The sequence below is a fragment of the Palaemon carinicauda genome, chromosome 7 (assembly GCF_036898095.1).
Source record: "Palaemon carinicauda isolate YSFRI2023 chromosome 7, ASM3689809v2, whole genome shotgun sequence".
Lineage (NCBI taxonomy): Eukaryota > Metazoa > Arthropoda > Malacostraca > Decapoda > Palaemonidae > Palaemon > Palaemon carinicauda.
This window is the reverse complement of record NC_090731.1, coordinates 77,706,915-77,719,414: the sequence shown is the minus strand read 5'-3', so window position 1 is coordinate 77,719,414 and position 12,500 is coordinate 77,706,915.

Below are 12,500 nucleotides of genomic sequence, written 5' to 3'. Positions count from 1 at the left end.
GTGTCGTCATCCTTGTCAATATTCTGTAGTAACACGCTACCATGTCCATAATTACTGGCATCTACTTGAAGATAAAAAGGTTTATCAAACTCTGGTGCCCTAAGAATAGGATAAGATGACATTAATAATTTCAGTTGGTGAAAAATTTCTTTATGCCGATTAGTCCATTAAAATTTTTTCTTGCTCGAGGTAAGTTCAAACAATGGCCCCGTAATACTAAAATAATTTGGACAAAATTTCTTATAGTATCCAGTCATACCCAAAAATGTACGTAAAGACTTTTTGTCATGGGGTGTTAGATACACCATTATAGATCTTATATTAACCTCTTTAGGCAATACCTTACCACTACCTACTTCGTGACCTAAGTAAGTTACAGTAGCCTTACAGAAGTTACTCCTAGAAAGATTTATGGTAAGATTAGCTGCTCTTAATCTCCTAAAAACTTCTTCCAGGAGTTGATGTTTTTCCCAAGAAGAGGTTGCTATCACAATGTCGTCTAAATATGCATACACTCCTTCAAGTCCTTGAGTCACTGTCTGGATCATCTGGAAAGTAGATGGGGCATTACACATTCCAAATGGCATGACATTGTATGAAAAGAGTCCAAAAGGCACTATAAAACTTGAAATATCTTTAGCTCTCTCTGTTAGTTGAATTTGATAATATCCTTTCATAAGGTCGATCTGAGTCAAGTATTTAGCATCACTAATGGCATCTATGATATCTACTATTCTAGGTAATGGATAAGAGTCTTTAAGGGTAACTGCGTTTACTTTCCTATAATCTGTGCACATCCTATATTTGCCATTGGGCTTCTTCACCAACAAGCAAGGAGAGGCCCACGGAGAGGAACTTGGCAAAACCAGATTGTTTGCCAGTAGATAATCCACTTCCTCTTTTACAATAGCCAGTCTGTCTTTAGAAACTCTGTAGTAGGACTGTCTTATAGGTTGCACATCAGTCTGGATAGCAACATCATGTTTCACAATTGTGCCTTTTCCAGGAGTATCCGAACACAGATCGTTATATTGCTGAATAAGTTCTACCATTTGTTTCTTTTTCTCATCTGCCTCAAGATCCAGGTAGGAAGGGAGGGACTGTAGGATTTGCGAGTTCTCAGAGTCCTTCCATGACATCACAATTTCATCCAATAAGGATTTTTCTGCAACAGAATTGTTATCAGATTCCATTAGTGGTAGAGACTGTACAACAGCAAGGTTACATACTTCCTTTGATGGCGATCTTACATAAGGTTTCACAAGATTTACATGGACTACCCGAGAAGATTGTCTTTTATCTGGAGTCTTAATCAGGTAGTTAACTTTAGAAATTCGTTTAGCAATTACATAAGGTCCCATGAATTTCTCACGTAATGAATTACCAGGAATGTGATGATACACTAATACCTCATCACCAACATTAAAGCTTCTTACCTTTGCTTTCTTATCATACAGATGTTTCATACCTTCCTGTGCCATTTGCAGATTACTTTGAGCAAATTGCAGAAGCTTACTCAATCTCCGATTCAGTGAAGCAAGATATTTCGATGCATCAAACTCTTCTCCCTTTCTTTCACCCTGAAGAATTCTCTCCTTTATAGAAGTAAGTATGGTGCGTGGTGTTCGTCCAAACATAAGTTCGAAAGCACTGATGTTAGTAGATTCATTGCGAACACTACGCAATACATACATTAATAGGTCTAGATCTTCATCCCAGTCCTTTGCCGTCTCGAAGATATACTTCCTTAGTAAAGCTTTCATTGTCTGATGAAATCTCTTTAGGGCTCTATTGGTCTGAGGATGGCAAGCTGAGGCCAGAACATGATTAATTCTGAACAGTTTCAATGTACCTCTAAAAACCTTACTGGTAAAATTTGTTCCACGATCACATTGTATCTCTTTTGGAAAACCAAAGATAGTAAAAACCTTTAGCACTTGTTTAACAATTGTTTTTGATGCTATATTGCGTATTGGAATGGCAATAGGGAACCTAATAGTGGGACATAGTATAGACAATATATACTCATTTCCTTTACTAGTTCTATTTAAGGGACCTACACAATCTATAATAGCTTTATCAAAAGGAACTTTTGGTACAGTAACAGGTATTAATGGTGCCGGAGGAACAGACTGATTGGGTTTACCTACCAGTTGACATGTCGAGCAAGCGTTTACAAAGTTTTTTACATCCTTTTTCATACCTAACCAATAAAAATCTTCTGCCGGTCGCTGATAAGTTTTGGTGATTCCTAAGTGACTATCCACCGAGTGTGCAATCTCTAGAAGGGCTTTGCGGTGCAACTCCAGAACCACCAGTTGCTGTTTGTCCCCCCAATCGTCTTCATAACGCAGTTTAGGAGAACGAAAATGTCGTAGAAGGATTCCCCTTTCCTTATAAAAGTAAGGAGACTTCTGATCCTTCTCTGGTTGATCGATCACCTTCCTAAATAATGACTGTAAAGATTCATCTATAAGTTGGTCATTATCAAATTTATTAGGAGCAATATCAAATAGTTTCATAGCATTTTCAACGTGTTCAGAAGCACAATTTGAAAGATTAAGGTCAGGATTATTAGTAGTTGTTCTTTTAGACCTGGTTACCACCTGACATTGTTTTTCATTAACCTCGGGAGAGGTAATTAGTAAATTGCTAAAAACTGTCCTGTGGGCCAAGTCATTGCCAATCAACACATCGATATCCCTGCATGGAAATTCCTTTTCATTTAAGGCCACTTCTACTGATCCGTCATAGTACGGGCATTTCATTTGTATAGTTACTAATTGAAACACAGTTTCATGTGACAAATCTGAGACTGCTACATACCTGCCTGTAGCCTTTGATAATCGTTGAAGTTTTGGGCTGATGAAAGTTTGCGATGAAGCAGTATCACGCAACATAGTAACCGTTTCGTCCCCAACAGTTCCTTTGCATTTAAATATATCAAAATCAGTCTCACTTTCTACACAAAACATAACTTTCTTACCTCCAGGTGAAGTTACGTTAGAGGTCGGATGTCCTGTATTCGGAGAAGTGTGCTTGCTTGGAAAATTCTCCAAAGCTTTAGCTTTTTGCCGAGATTGAGCTACTTTGCATTGAGGCTTATCGCCGTCTTGGATCAAATGACCAATAGTCCTGCAAAAGGTACAGTAAATATCTACATTATCATTTTTAGACTGACCGGAGACCGTATTTACCCGTTTAGTCTTGTGAATAAGAAAATGCTCATCTGCCAATAATGCAGCTTTCTTAGGATCCTTTTCTTGTCTTTCTTTAATGTACATTGATATGTTAGCTGGAATTTTCCGCAGGAACTCTTCCAAAACATTTAGTTCTTTAAGGTTTTCAAAGGAAGTAACATATTCTTTATCAATCCATTTCTCTAACAGCTTAACTTTTAAAGTAAAAAATTCCAAGAAAGTTTGCCCAACACCTTTATTTGAATTTCTGAAATTTTGCCTATAACCCTCTGGAATAATACAGTAAGCATCTAACACAGCTTTCTTTAAGATTTCGTAATTTCTTTCTGTAATCATTTGAGCACAAATTGAAGCTGCCTTACCTTTAAAGGAAATCCTAATTAGTAACACCCATTCAGTCTTAGGCCATTTTAATGAAGCGGCGGTACTTTAAAAAATTTAAAAGAAGTTCTCTGGGTCCTGTTCATTAAAGATGGGAATCAATTTCCTGGCTTTAAACACGTCAAATTCCTCTGGAAAATCTTTCTCTGCTTTCCTCTCACTTAGCCTTATTTCTACCAATTGTCGTTCTAGTTTCAGTTTCTTCTTATTATCATTTCTTTTTCAATTTCTAAATTTTCTAGACGAACCTTTTCGACTTTAATCTTCATTCTCTCTCTCTCTTTCATGATCTCTAGTGAAGCTCTTTCTTTAGCTATTTCAGCTTCAGCCTTCTCTACTGAAGCTCTTTCTTTAGCTATTTCAGCTTCAGCCTTTGTTCTCTCTAACTCTATCATTAACTTCAAGGTCTCAGCTGTGGGTTGAGGAGCTTTCTCCAATGCTAAAGGCCATACTTTTATTGCTTCTTCCTCTGATATATAACCCTTATCGACTAACCTTGTCAATACCAGTCCCAGAATCTCTTTCTTAACTGCACCTGCAGGAACAACAACATCGTGGTCTTCCGCAAGTTTCAGTAACTCTGCCTTTTTAGCATACCTCAATGCTCCTAAATGTTCTTTAGGGTCTGCTGCAAAATCTAATGTGTTAAATGACATATTGGCAACTATGATATACACCTATCTTCGGCACATTTATGGTACAGTTTTGATATCCACAAAACAAAGCAAAATATTCAATAGCAAATAAACATTAAAAAATACGTTAACATGTAACTATAAAGTGACCAATAGAAAAGATTTGTGATATAGAGTTGGAAGGTTGATAAGGGTTAGCTACTCCCTAGTGAAGAACTTCCATCAAATATCACTACAAAAATGAAGGCTTATTTGCCTTTGTGGCTTTCAAAAGCCAATAGAAGTGACCCAGATCAATACTAGGATGGCCAAAAAGAAGCCATGATACCTCATAAAAATGCTTAAATGGGTACGTATCTCTAGTATGCTAGTGAACACTTAAGATATTTAGCATAGCTTAAATACCTGATAATTTGATGAGCCTGGCATACCCAAATGCTGTATGTGGTCCTCCCGCTGGTGCCACAATCATTCACCCACAATAACCGTTGATACACAAATTACAATATGTTACTCAAGGTGGTCTAATACTGTTTAAGGATTTTCACAGCACAGAACTTAAATTTCAATAACAAATTGGGCAATTGGGGCACTTAAACTATATAATATTAATATTCACAATGAATCAAAATTAACACGATCCCGGACAGGCCCCCACTGTCACGTTCCTCATATTCTCATTTCCAGATTCAAAACCTTCTTCCGAGGAATGCGAACTGTACCCTCAATGGCCCCAATGTTCTTACCACTTCAGTTATTAATTTATTCGTCAACAGCTACTGTAGAAAAATGATGAAACACCAACGGGAAAAGACACTCAAGAATGAATGGTAATACATTTATAAACAGCTTAAGTAACTAAAATAACACTTTACACTTTGGTTGGGTAAACCAGACTGCTCTAGATTTAAACAAATGGGAAAAAGTAAACTTATATGCCTAATCAGGGATTATGTACAATATATACAATTTATTGCCGATTTAGCGAAAACTAGATGGCGCTGGAGTGTTGGCTTAGCGATGGCTAGATGGCGCTGGACCGTTTGCTTAGCGATGGCTAGATGGCGCTGGAGCGTTTGCTTAGCGATGGCTAGATGGCGCTGGAGCGTTTGCTTAGCGATGGCTAGATGGCGCTGGAGCGTTTGCTTAGCGATGGCTAGATGGCGCTGGAGCGTTTACTTAGCGATGGCTAGATGGCGCTGGAGCATTTGCTTAGCGATGGCTAGATGGCGCAACAGAGAAGTAGTCAAAATAATATTTTTGTAATTATATATATATATATATATATATATATATATATATATATATATATATATATATATATATATATATATATATATATATATATATATATATATATATATATATATATATATATATATATATATATATATATATATATATATATATATATATATATATATATATATATATATATATATATGAGTTTTGTCCACTCAGGTTTTTGCGGATGTATACGTATATTTACAGACCCAAGCATAGAAAAACATGTTCACACACAACGGATTTTGGGCGAAGCGAAAAATTTATTTTTGGGTGAGGTAGCCATGTCGTCCTGATGGAGGTTCCTTTAAAGTAGCTTCCTTGGTTATATTTAACTACAGTGATATATCCCAGAGAATTTTACTTAAGGTATCCAGAATTCTAACTCTTGGCGGGAATATTCCTGGCTTTCGTCTTTAGGGATATCGCATAATATCAGAGGACGTATTCTTGACACGTCACATAGCTATTTACACCCTGAATAGCGTTTTCGCTTCGAGAGGGGAAAGTGGCAAGAATCGGAGGAGAGCCGTTAATAAGGCATGTTCTACTCCTACTGTTGAGTACATGTATGACTTCACGACTGGGCGCCATCTTGTTATTCCTTCATTTGTAGAGGCCTTACTCGGTGTTTTTCCTAGTGCTCTCACACTATTTCTGGATTATTTTCTCGCTATGATACTTTCTCCAGCATCATCTCCCTCTGGAAAGTTGAATATTATCTTTATTTTGTATAAATGTAAGATCTTGGCAGTTTTTCCTCGATTCAAGATTCAATTAACGTAACAAGTGTGGTTGCCTAGCCGGAGGCATATTGGACGCTGTCGTTCGCTATGCATGTGTCATTTAGTCATTCAGAAAGACCTTCCTGGTATGTTTCGCTTTAATAAATCTAGCTATTTAGCCTTTATTGCTAGGAAATTTTATATTATGCCGATAGTATTCGTCGTTTCGGCGATTTAGGTAACCGATCCTCACTTACGCTAGGCTTCATAGCCTAGGCGTCTAGCCCTTGCTTTCATGCATGATATATAGTTTTCCTAGCGTGGTAATTTTATTGAAGCTTTAGGCAATATCTTATACATGTAAGATATTTACTACATATATTTTCCTCTTCCAAAGATAGTATACGAGAGAGTTTCGGTGATTTAGGTAATCGATTCTCATCGCCTCTAGGCTACTAGCCTGGGTGCTTTAGTATACTTTCATACATGTCTCCGATTGCTCTTGTATCGCATTATTTAAATGGAGACTGTTACCTCCTAGTATTTTATAGGGCGATACTAATCTCCTTCGGAGATTTAAGAGCAATCTCTTCTGCCTCTGAGTTAGCCTAGGCTGAACCCTAGTCATCTTTACCTCAAATTGCATTCGGGTAAAACTAGGCTAGGGTATTTTTGTCCCTTCCCTATAACCGCAGATGCTGGTTTTGGGCTTTAGTCAGAACCTCAGTGTATTCCGTCTGTGGTCAGTTGCCGACAATAAGGTGAATTGAATTCCCTGGCTAGGTTAGGCTACCGACACAGGAGGCTAGACCTCCCAAGGCCTCACTTGAAGGTATTATATGATGTGATGCCTTCTCCCTGTGGCCTAGCAGACAGTCCTGTGCCGGCAGAACATAAGCCGAAGAATAGAATTCTTCTACTGCTTGGGGGACTCCGACACTAGACTCTGTTCCTTCTGTCTGAGATAGCAGCAAGGGTGCTGCCAATCTCTTTCTGTGTTGGGCTCACCCTAGGCTAGGGAATAGAATTCTCTGGCCCCTTGGGATAGTTCTAACACTAGAACAGTGTTGTGAGGTGAGGTAGGACTGGCTTTACTGCTGGCTCCTCTCTCACCCTACAGGACCCTCAGCCCTCCCCCTCTCTGTCCTTTACTGATGGCCTAGCCTTCACATACCTTGGCCATCATCCTACAATCGACCATAGTGCTGGTAGATTGTGTGATTGGCTCGGGTTTTCTGTCGATTGCTCGGCTGTGCTGGCTGCTGGCAGAGACCCTAACCCCCTGTCGAATGTTCTTTAGTCCTCTCTTGGTCTGTCTTCCATAACCCTGCCGGCAGAGGCCGGCAAGGTTGTGGGTGGATGGAGGCCTGAATGTTACATTTCCCCCTTCCATTTGAACCCTCATTCTGGATTGAGGGCAGTAAGGCTGAGCCTTTACATAACCTCATCCATGCTTTCTCTCTCTTATGACTAGTACCCAGGGTCCCAACTGCCAGCAGCCATTAAGGCTGCCGGCAGCCGGCTGGACTGCAGACCGTTGACATAACGTAACTAATCTGCCGGCTGGCATGGGTTGCCGACGATCGGCGACCCACTGGCGGCCGGCCACCCATCAGCTATCTGTCAGCAGCTATGCTGACTGCCGGCACCCGGTCGAACGGCTGTCTGCCGACTTATTTCTCACCGCCGGCTGACGGAGGCCGCCAACTGTCGTCGGCCTCCGGCAGGCAGCGATCTACAACTGCCAGCGGTCTGCTGACCATTGCCCCTAGAAGGCAGTACACTCTCTGACTTGAACCCAGGTACTAGCCTGCCGGCGTATGCCGGCGGGTACTGCAGTATATGACTGTACAGTGGTCAGTATAATTGCGACATAGATCATACCACAATCAGAAAACCCCGGTATAGAAGAATACCACCGGTCCCTACCTTCCTAATGTAAAGATGAGGACCTGTCTTTTCCCTAGGGCATCTTCGGATGCAGTAATCCCGCAACCTCAAGCAGAGATCCCCCTCGTCCAGATTCCGATACAATCTGATGTATCGGATGCGATGAAAGACATCCAATTAGAAGACAAGATGTCAGATGTGTCAGAAGGTACTGAACGGAGTCTTCTTGCTGAAGATCAGGAATAGGAGTCTTTATTGGCTCCCGAGACTGACGACGAAGGAACCGAAATAGTTTCGGTTTCATCAGCTCCGGTGGCAGAGCCCGTCTCCTCGACCTCCTCTGCCCCCCAATTGGCCGACATGAGTCAAACCTTGTCCTCGATTCTCACTATGGTCCAAGACCTAAAGAAGCAGTCGACTGAGAAAGAAGTTGCGCTACGGTTGGAGATGAACCAACTCGCAGCTTCTTGTGTATCTCCAAAGAAGCTAAATGTAAAAGATCTTCCCCCTTTCTCGGACATCAACCCATGGAGGCATGCTGAGCACATGCCCATGTCAGGAGGAAAGATCTTCATCTCTGACAAGCTGGGCACAGTTCCAGTCGAAGATGTGGGATTCTGGCCCAGTCAAGGGACCTACCCAGACTGCTATGTTCGTCTGAGGACGGAACCACCCTCTAAAGAGGAAACAGAGCCGAAAGAGGTCATAATCCTTGACCTCCCCAAACCTCAGGCTTTGTTTTCCAGCACATTGAAGGAGAGGGCCTTCACTAACTCCAAAGTGCCGGTTCTGAGCAAGAAGCACCCGTCCTTTGTTGCTTCTTCTTCCCGTGCCTTCCCCTTTATGGAAGAAGGGTATAAGGCTGCCTTGAAGGCAGTCAAGGCAGGGAAATCATGTACCACACTTGAAGAGTGTAGGCCGTTCCCCCTCGTCCTACCTTGGACGAAGCTGATTAGAAGGATGTTCATTATACCTTCTCAGTCGGGAAGTTGGAGGCCGACATTGCCGGACGTCAGTTCGGTGAAGACCTCCCTAAGCTGTCGGACTTTCACCTGCGTCAGGAGCAGGAAACGAAAGAAAGACATGCTGCCTCAATGTCTCTTCAGACCGGACTGAAGACGATGTACATGGTCTTTGCCAAGGCTCACCTTGCAACAGTTACAAGGGACCCATACAACTTTATCAAAGCCAGAAGGGCTTGTAGAGAGTTCGTGTTCGCCTCGGCTGTGGTGAGGCACAAACTGAGGAAGCTGATATCATCCAGTATCTGGAGTAAGGACCTCTTTCCAAGTGAAGTGGTTAAAGAAGTCGTCGACAAAGCTGCCATGGAGAATATAAATCTTCTCCAAAAGTGGGGCTTGTCGATGAAGAGGAAGTCTTCCCAGGATGAGGGTCCCCAACCCAAAAGAAAGACTAAGAGGCCAAGAGCGCCCTCTCGCCCACCTAGACAGCAACACCTTCCTGCGGCCTTGGTGTTCCAGACGGTTGCACAACCACCCACCACGTACCAATTGGTATCCCAGCAGCTGGCGACACAGTCTCCTGTCTTTACCCCAGCCTTCGATAGAACATCCACAACCTTTCGGCCGAAATCTAGAGGTTCCTTTCGAGGCTCCTCTAGACGCTCCTCAAGAGGCAAGGGCAACAGGGGTGGACGTGGCCAAGGAGGCAAGCCCTCCGGCCAGAACTCCAAGTGAGATGCTTCCGGTAGGAGGGAGACTCTTCTCTTTCTGGGATCGTTGGACCTTCGATCCCTGGGCCCACAGCCTAATCAAGAACGGACTAGGTTGGAGCTGGAACACAACTCCACCGACTTTCCCTCAATTCTTCCAACACTCAACACCATTCTGGAAGAATATGTCCAGGAACTCTTAGACGATAGTTATAAAGACAGTAAAGTCCATCAAGCTCCAAGGATGGCTGTTTTGTGTTCTGGAGAAGGACTCGGAAAAACTCAGAGTCATTCTGGACTTATCACCACTCAACAAGTTCATGGTGACCCACAAGTTCAGGATGCTCACCCTTCAACACATAAAGACCCTACTTCCCGAACAGGCATACACATTCTCCATAGATATGGTGGACTCATATTGGCATGTTCCAATCAATCGACAAGTTTCCTCCTACCTAGGATTCAAGCTACAAAAGAAACAATATGTCTTCAGAGTCATGCCCTTCGGACTAAACATAGCCCCAAGGGTATTCAAAAAGCTTGCAAATGCAGTCATTCATCAACTACGCCTAAAGGGAGTTCAGGTAATAGCCTTCCTGGACGATTGGCTGGTGGGGGCAGCATCCGAAGCAGAATGCATGCAAGCCTCCAAGGAAGTGATGTAGTTCCCGGAACATCTGGGATTCAAGATTAACATAGAAAGGTCTCGACTATCTCCAGCTCAAAAGTTCAATGGCTCGACGTTCAATGGAGCTTACAGTCACACCGCCTCTCCCTTCCATCAAAGAAGAGGAGAGAGATAGCGGAATCTGTCAAGAGACTTCTAAAATCCGATCGGATATCAAGATAGCAACAAGAGAGAGTACTGGGCTCCCTCCAGTTTGCCCCAGTGACAGACCCATTGCTGAGGGCACAATTAAAAGATGCATCAGGAGTTTGGAGAAGATATGCATCAAATGCTCGAAGAGATCTGACAAGACCGATACCAACTCGTCTGCTATCACTTCTCAAGCCATGGTTGGAGACCAAGCACCTAAAGAAAAACATGCCATTACAGGCACCTCCACCCTCAGTCATCGTTCAAATGGATGCCTCAAAGGAAGGATGGGGAGGCCACTCTCACCAACGGAAAGTCCAAGGAACCTGGTCCTCCCTCTTCAAGACCTTCCACATCAACATTCTGGAAGCCATGGCAGTTTTTCTATCTTTGGAGAAGCTGAAGCTTTACTACTCGATCCACATCAGACTGGTCCTGGACAGCGAAGTGATAATGAGATGTCTAAACCAACAAGGTTCAAGATCGCCCCAAATCAACCAAGTGATGTTGGCCATCTTCCGTTTGGAGTAAAAGAAGAGATGGCACTTATCAGCAGTTCACCTTCAAGGGTTCCACAACGTGACGGCAGACGCTCTATCCAGGCTCACACCGATAGTCAGAATGGTCCCTAGACGCAAGATCATTCTCCTTCAACTTAAGCAAAGTCTAAGGACTGTAGATAGACCTCTTCGCGACGAGCGACAACAAGAAGCTACCTCGATATGTAGCCCCGTACGAGAATCCTCTAGCAAAAGCAGTAGATGCAATGTCCCTAGATTGGAACAGATGGTCCAGGATTTATCTGTTCCCTCCAACCAACTTCCTGTTAAAGGTCCTCAACAAACTGAGATCCTTTCGGGGAACAGCAGCGATAGTGGCTCACAAGTGGCCCAACAGCATCTGGTTCCCTCTAATAATGGAACTGCGACTGAAGCTGGTCCCGTTGCCGGATCCAGTTCTGACTCAACAAGTGCAGAAGTTGACTGTATCCGCTTCATCACAGAAAACCCGAAACCTTCATCTCATGATTTTCTCGCCTCAGCAGTCAAGAAAAGGTTCAGGATTTCAAAGGACAGTATAAACTTTTTAGAAGAATATAAGTCAAAATCTACTAAAAGACGATACGAGTCATCCTGGAAGAAATCGGTTGCCTTTGTCAGGGCAAAGAAACCAAGAGAAATCTCGACAGATTTCTGTTTATCATTCTTTATTCATCTCCATAAACAAGGTTTAGCAGCCAACACGATTTCTATGTGTAAATCTGCCTTGACTAGACACTTGCTACATGCCTTCCAGGTGGACTTCTCTAACGAAATCTTCAATAAGATCCCTAAGGCCTGCATTTGGCTTCGTCCTGCAGCACTTCCGAGGCCCATTGCTTGGTCCTTGGACAAGGTTTTTCCTTTAGCCTCAACCCTGAACAATGAAGACTGCTCTTTAAAGGATTTGACCAAAAAAGTTATATTGTTATTTGCACTAGCCTCTGGAGCCAGAGTTAGCGAAATAGTGGCCCTTTCGAGGGATAAGGGCCATATTCAGTTCACGGAGTGTGGAGAACTGAATCCCTTTCCTGACCCAACATTTCTCGCTAAGAATGAGCTACCCACCAAAAGGTGGTGCCCCTGGAGAATCTGCCCTCTGAAGGAAGATGCGTTTCTATGACCAGTAGAGTGCCTAAAGGCCTATCTTCGTAGAACTTCAGACTTTAGGGGAGGACAGCTTTGTAGGGGAGAAAACTCAGGTTCGACATTGTCTTTGAAACAATTAAGGGCGAAGATCACCTATTTCATTCGCAGAGCGTATCCAGACAGTACATCCGCAGGTCATGATCCGAGAAAAATTGCTTCGTCTCTGAACTTCTTCCAGAATATGAATTTTGAAATTCTTCGCTTGTAT